Here is a 7,891-nt window from a genome sequence, read left to right on the forward strand (position 1 = left end):
GTCGTAGGTTCATACATTTGAAGATCGTCTTCCTCTGGTAATGAACCCCTTATCTATGCTTTATTGTATACTGAGCATGTTGTTGTTGACTTTTATTATGCATAACTGTTATTTAGAATGTATATCGTTTATATTCTGGTCACTCTAAAAATTGGAGCGATCTAAACCCGCTCATGGAATTCTAGTTTTTTAGTTCCTTCAATTGTAACCAAAGAATAAAATGAAAATTTGTTTCATTTTGAAAAGAGTTCATAAAAAATTTGCAATCGGGGTGAAAATGTCTTGATTGCTTAGTTGAGAGCCTATACAATTGTAACGACCCGGCCCCTCTAGGATTCTAGTTAGGTCGTTACTAAATACATGCATGCATGGAACTTAAAATGACACCCTTTTATGGTGAAATAAATGCTAAATAAGGTAAATTCAAAAGTCCTTGATTAAATTCAAATATTAAAAGCAAACAGTAGGGTACCCATAAATCGTAAATGATAATAAATAAATCTAAAAACAATTCTTAATAGTAAGTTTCAAACATCAAAACTGAAAGTTAAAAAAAAAAAAACATGAAAAGGAATCTAAATCTCATGAGCGGAAGCATAAAACTGGTCCTAGTGGCTCGATCACGGATTCCGCTTGTCATTCGCTGGGGCATCCCTACTCTTACTTGAAACATAAACATGAGAAAGGGTGAGTATAAAATACTCAGTAAGTAACCCCACTACTGGGGTCAGGCTAGGCATCTATATCCTCTAGATGCCTACCTCTGGTGGAACATATAAACTGCTCTAGTTCTCATGGGACACATATATATATGAAAACTGATTTCTATCCTATTGTAGTTAAGTATGCCCACTACCTTTAGTAAGTCCCGTAGGACCCACAACCTCTAGTGAACCCCAAAGGAAACATGACCTCTAGTGAATCCCGAAGGAAACATAACCTCTGGTGAATCTCGAAGGAAACACAACCCTTGGTGAATTCCGAAGGAAACACAATCTCTGGTGAATCCCGTAGGAAACACAACCTCTAGTGAATCTCAAAGGAAACACAATCTCTTAGTACACATGATTATGCATACAACTTTTTCGTATACACATAACCCACTTAATGTGTACCTCTTTCGTACACATGGTTATGTATACACCTCATTCGTATACACACAACCCACTAATTGTGTACCTCTTTTGTACACCTGGTTATGTATACACCTCTTTCATATACACATAACCCAATGAGTGTGTACCTCTTTCGTACACCCTGATAACTTGTAGAAATACAAGTTATTTATACTACCTTATCTAGATATTACGGCCAAAAGATAATGAATATGTGCCAATTGTATGAAAATTAGCTCAGAATTACAATAATTATAAATTATCGCAATGACACCCACTAACATCTTTAAGATGGAAGAAAAGGAGATTTTACTCTATTTTGCAGGAAACCGAGTCACTGCTTGCGCTCAAGGCTCAAGAAGAACTGATCAACGCATCTCTGTCACAATTTGCCCGTCAATCAACAATGAAGAGACGATTAACGCAATGACGGCACAATGCAATGGTCGATCCAGAGCTGACTTTCAACTGCATGCGGTAATAAAAACAAGCACTGCATGCAAACACTCGATCGAAAGATGCAGCTGAGCAACGCAAAAGCAGAGGATTGAGACACGTGTACAACTAACGGTTGTGTAGAATTGACGGTCTGATTGCATAACAGAAGGAATAATATCCCTCTATCTTCGGAATTTTCATAACAACAAATGGGGACCACAAGGCCAGAGTCAAAGATCCTTACCTATAAATACCCCATAGATTTCAAAGAAAACTTATTCTACGGGATACGGGGCTAATTGCTACTAAAGTGTTGAGAGAAAAGGCTGAGTTGGGTGCTTAACTGAAGAAATCTGGGAAGAAGACGAGACAAGACCGAGAGGTGAGTCTCAGTTCTATTCTGCCAAATACCTGCCGAGAAGCTCTGTGCTGAGAACCCTGCTACCGGTTGAGCAAGCCTGAGAGGGAAGCTCATCCATCCATCTGATCCATCCAATCTGGCAAGCAGATCTCCACCCGAATCGGTGTCAAGACGTTGGCACTTGTTTGTATCTGTTCTATCTCTTTTCATCATTGTATTTCACTTTCTTTATCTCTTCATTCACACACCATGTATCAAACGCTTAATAGATATATTAAATGTTTTGATTGATTTCATATTCCATTTTCTGTCTACTTTCGTTCCTTCGTGAATCACTTTCTCCATGATGTCTTCTTAAACCCATGGTAGTTAATATGAATTAAACGAGTGCTTAACTTATGTTAAAGAGATAACTACATTTAGCTAAAGCATGCTAGATGGCATCTTCACCTGTGAGAGCAGAAGTGAAGATGCCATTCTGATCTATTGAGAGAAGGTTAGAAGAATGTGTTAACAAAAGCGAGTAGTACTTCCAGACATGGAAGCAACCTTGCATTCATTACGTTCGTCTTTGTTTCACCACAGACATGTGGGAGCACGGTCGATCACTGAAAGGTGTACGCCAAGAGAAAAATGGAACCATACTTATGGCTTCAATGCAATTAAGAAACTTGCGCTATTTATATTAGTTATCTTTCTCTTTCTGTTTGTACATAAGACTTGCCGCCACATTCCATGCTCTTTACATAACCTTCACAGCCAGCCTAGACCCCAGCATCTTGTATCATGAAGCCTATATCTTGTATCATCTAACTTAGGTTTACTCTACTTATTTTATTATCACATTTTAGTGCTTTCCTTTACTTTATCGTAATTTTATATACTTGTACAAAACACTCTTTAAAGATTGAAAGACCTGGTCGCATATACCACAAACATACCATAATAACCTCAAACAGTCCCTGTGTTCAACCTCGGATCATACCGAGAAACTTGCGGTGGAATTACACTTGGTTCCAACGTAAGGAAACTTGTGAAAACACAAGGCATACTATAAGAATATTCATAAGTAACATATATCTAGAAGTAGTATCACATATTTTTCCACATGCTTAAAGATATTAAAATTTGCGTTACAATTTTATGGCGCCATTGCCGTGGAACTGGTAACGAGGACATGGACTTTTTTAATCATTCATATCCATATTTGTATCAACGCATTGTTTAAGAATAAAGTTTGCATTACACACCCCAAATCCTCTCTATGAATGTAGGGATGCATACCTCTTTCGTACATATGGTTATGTATACACCTCTTTCGTATACACATAACCCACTGAGCGTGCAACTCTTACGTATACCCTAATACCCTCTAGGTTTGTATCACTTTCATACACATCAGCCCTAGTACATCTCTTTCATGTACTAGCGCCCTTGGACATGCATCACTTTCATGCAGTCACAGTCTGGAAAGGAAAAGAGATTACATCTAACTTCATATTATATATAACATTCATATAATCATGAGTTCTCTAAAATCTCCTCATCAAGGTCATGTTAATTAACCTCAACGTATGTGTTTAATCTAGTTTTAATGGATCAACTCTAGTACAACACTTTCATGCACTAACTCATGTAAACAATCAAACATTTGAAATTTCATAATACATCATATAGCCTACACACATTCATAATAAATCACATAAATATGTACATCAACAAATGCTCCAACTTTCACCTAACTTTAAGACATTCTAGAAATGTGCTGCTTAACTCATAATTTAGGTTCATGCTCAATTTTACTTTTAATATGTCTCATAAAATTCTAAATCATGCTCATACATTAAAATGCTTTAGACATAGTGTCACATGCTCATATATCTTTTCTAAACAGTCCATTAAATCTCATAATAGTCAAAATTATCCTTGTAACTAGTCTTAAAATCCTCAAAATAAATCATAAATTAATCGCCTGGCACAAAGGCAGTTCTAGTAGTAAAATTACTTACCTTTACTCACAAACTTTAGAAACTAGCAAGCTCAACCTCTTCCTTGCCCAAAAAAATCGAAAACCCATAAGATCAAACTTAAATCACCCAAAACAAATATACCAAGAAACCTCAAGATCCAAATCTAACACCCAACATCATGGCAAATTATTTTAGGCCGCAGTCCATGGTTTAGTCAAACTTAAATCGAGTAGTTCATAAACATACAACATGTTTAACAACCCACATAAGTTTGGAGCCTTACCCTTCACCAAGATTCGTCGACTGCCCCTTTAATCGATTGGACAACAACTTTAACAACCTAAAATTTTGGCCTACATCCAAAACATGACGAGTACCAACAAATCAAGGCCAAACTCTAGTGACTATTCAAAATCCTCAAGAAATCCAACCAAAACAATTTACACTTACCCTTAATCCAAGATTCCAACAAAGACCAAAGCGGACCCGACTCGGCAGGGATGACGGCGACCGGCAGTTGTGGGACTGGGGCGGCGGACTTGCGGCTAGAGTGGCGGACGCGCGACTAAAGGGGATTTGGACGAGCGGCTCGATTGGATGGAGGCTCACGGTGGTCGCTCAGCGTCCGATCCATTGAGTGGCTCGCAACGGCGGCTAGAGAGCTTCTCGTTGCTCGCGGATGGAACGATCGATTGAAAGGGGCGACGCGATGGCGAGCAGCGTGGTCTAATTGGCAGGATCTGGTCAGTCGAAACCCACGAATAGTGAGCGACGAGGCTCGAGTGCAGACTGATGACTAAGCACAATTTGTCCTATCTAGATTTCTAAATTGCGAATGGACTTCGCTTGGCTCTGGAGGATTGTTTCATTTTTTTGAATGTACTGTTTTAACAAATTCTCCAAAGAGGATGATGGTGGTGTTTGAGAGTTGCTGCCTTGTTGTTGCTGTTGACTATTAGTTCTTTGGAAAAATCCTTGTGGTCCTTCTTTTTGTGCCATAGGTTGATAGCCTTGTTGTTGGTTATTTTTTCATGCAAAATTAGGGTGGTTTCACCACCCGAGGTTGTACGTGTTTGAAAAAGGGTTGTTTTTGACAAAGTATATTGACTGTGGATTTCGTGGACACTCTTCAACCGAATGCAATTCTTCATATATAGCACAGTTGGTGCTTGTCTGTTCTATCACGTTGACTTGCCCTCTTTGCGTTTTGGGGTTGTTTATTGTGATGCCCTATAATAAATTTATCATCGCATTCATCTGCTTTTGCAAAGATGTGATGGCACCATTACTTGTGTTACCTTATTTGGGTTTTACTCCTTGATCACTTTCTTGCTAATCTTCGTGGTTTTTCGAGATGCGATCAAGAATGTTCTTTGCCTCATCATACGTTTTGTCTAGTAGACCTCTTACTGTTGCCACATTGCAGCCGTCTGCGATGCAAAATTTAGTCCATGATAGAAGATCTCCATTTGGAGGCAATCCAACAATCCATTGTGTGGCCAGTCGTGCACTAATCTCTTGAATCTCGCCCATGTGTCACTGAGTGATTCATCTTCTTCTTATTCAAAATTGGTGATCAATTTCCTTCTTCTAGCATTCTCTATAGGGGGAAATATTTCTTCATCTTCTCCACAACTTATTCCCATGAAATTATCTCTCCTAGTTCAAGAGAGTATGCCCATTTTCTTACTTGATCGCATAGTGAAAATGAAAATAGTGTGAGTCAAACCTCTTCTGTAGAGATATTAGGGAACACAAAAGTGTTACAAATTTCAATGAAGCTTCATAGATGGGCGTGCGGGTCTTCACCATGCCGACCTCTGAACTGTCTTGTTGTTTGTATCATTTGTAACATATTGGCTTCATCTCAAACCATGATCCATCCAATGCTGGTCTCATGATTCCTGGGGAGAAATCATACAAGTTTGGTGACGCATAGTCCTGGATGGGTCTATTGCGATCATTTGACAGTAGGATAGGATTTGCCATCATGTTGTTTTCATTTGCGGCTTGTTGTTCAGGTTGTTCAGCCATTCTGTGAGTTCTTCTTTGTTGTCGACGTCTGTCTTTCTGTCGTCTGTGAAATGTTCTTTCAATCTCTAGGTCGTAGTTGGGCTTAGGAGCATGTCTTTCACTCATGTGACACTTGCTTCTTCCTTTACCGAAGGAATGGCAATGCACAGAGGTCGAAAGCTGTAAAGATCAAAGAGGTTTGATGTTAGCGCAATCTATACCGTAGTCCCCAGCAACGGTGCCAAAAACTTGATGCGTAGAATTATGATGCGATGGTGTGAGTATGCGATGATATGTGTTATGCGATGGAGTGTGTTATGCGATGGTCATGCAAGTTTTCCTAACAAAGCCCAAGTATAAGCCTTCTTAGGTTCCTGGTAAGTCCAGGGTCGAACACGGGGACTACTAAATAGATATGCGACAGACTCTTTGATTCTATAGAGGTGGTGAAAAAGAAGTGGATAGTGTTTTGATTTAGATTTTTCTATGCGACGAAGTTGAACACAGAGCGATGAAAGTGTAGAGTTACAATAAGTATACGATGATGGGTTAAGAAGGGGTTTAGCTAACATTTTCCAAGACTGTGCACAAGTTATGCGATCAAGCTATATACAAATAACGCGATCAAGCTATATACAAATAACAGTACTACATTTATCAATGCAGAATGCCATAATTCCTATTTCTAGGACGCATGCGATGTATATGCGAAACCTGTCGATAGATCTTATGTCTAAGTTTTTATTCTTGCTTATTGATCTAATCCGACTCTCTCAAGCCTATATTCTATCTTTAGACTACTCTCTCAAGTATGTCCAAATGATGAATGACGCAAAATAAGACAAGGTGACCGCATACCATCATTCTTATTTCTAGGGCGCATACGATGTGTAAATAGTAGATAGAATTTATGTCTAAGTTTCTAGTCTTGCTTATACGATTCTAATCCGACTCTCTCAAGCCTAGATTCTAATCTCTCTCTCAAGCCTAGATTCTATCTTTAGACTACTCTCTCAAGTATGTCCAAAGGGTGAATGATGCATACATAAGATAAGATGATCGCATAAAATGTAAATCTTAAGTCTTGCTAGCTAAGTACTTCTCAACCCATTTAGAAATTTAGCTACTCATGCATGGTGTGGAGAGATTGAACAGAAATCAAAATGAAGTTTCCATTTTCTGCAAATAAAGTGTCGAATACAAAATAACAAATGGATTTGAGAGATAACAAGTTCGGTAAGCAATGTCTTGCTTCCCGTGGCCTTTTACACTACTCTTTATCACTTCAACTCCATTCTAGTTGTGAATTCTTGCTCTCGCAAGGGTTGGCCCTCTCTCCTTTGTATTGCTTTTCGGCAATCTCTCGATCTGTCCGGGAGCGATTTCTCTTGGCTTCGCCTCATCTTCTTACTCTTTCTGTCCTCTATGTATATGTATATGTATGAGCGTGGATTGACCCCTTTTTCTCTGGTGGCATTCGGCATTTATAGATTTCAAGGTGAAGCAGCTTTTCTTACAAATAATTGCAATGATAGGCGGCATTAATTTTCCTACTCTATTGTGTCATTTAAAAGTCACTGAAAGTTCAATGTACCTACTACAGTGTGGCTTTTAACGGTTTGTCAACTGAATTCGAAATCGACCGTTATCAGCTTTACGTCCCATCATGATTTATTATGTTGTCATCTTGATGCGAGGTCTTTATGCGATCACTTTTTAATAAACTTCTCACGATCGCATGACTTGCGATTGCAACTTCAAGCGCGTTGTCGCATTGTGCTCTTGGATCGCAATTTCATATGCGCCATCGCATTGTATCTACATAAAATAGGTAAATTAACTACTTTTATGCGATGAGCACTTGCGATCACAATTCCTTTTAGTTTGGCATTTTCAGACATGATATTGCCTATTTTACCATCGCTTTCTCTCATTGTTTTACTAATTTGAGCTGTAATAACTTATATTTCTACAAGTTATCAGAACTCAATCTC

General features: G+C 38.7%; 1 non-coding gene across 1 annotated transcript; it reads left to right on the top strand.

Annotated features, from left to right (window-relative positions):
• Positions 1-5,369: 5,369 nt before the first annotated feature.
• On the top strand, positions 5,370-5,476 carry LOC120089551 (small nucleolar RNA R71). Its single transcript, XR_005485227.1, has one exon. It is a non-coding gene; the product is annotated as a small nucleolar RNA R71 (small nucleolar RNA).
• Positions 5,477-7,891: the final 2,415 nt, after the last annotated feature.

The sequence above is a fragment of the Benincasa hispida genome, chromosome 10, assembly GCF_027475165.1.
Source record: "Benincasa hispida cultivar pf3 chromosome 10, pf3_genome.v1.1, whole genome shotgun sequence".
NCBI classification, from domain to species: domain Eukaryota; kingdom Viridiplantae; phylum Streptophyta; class Magnoliopsida; order Cucurbitales; family Cucurbitaceae; genus Benincasa; species Benincasa hispida.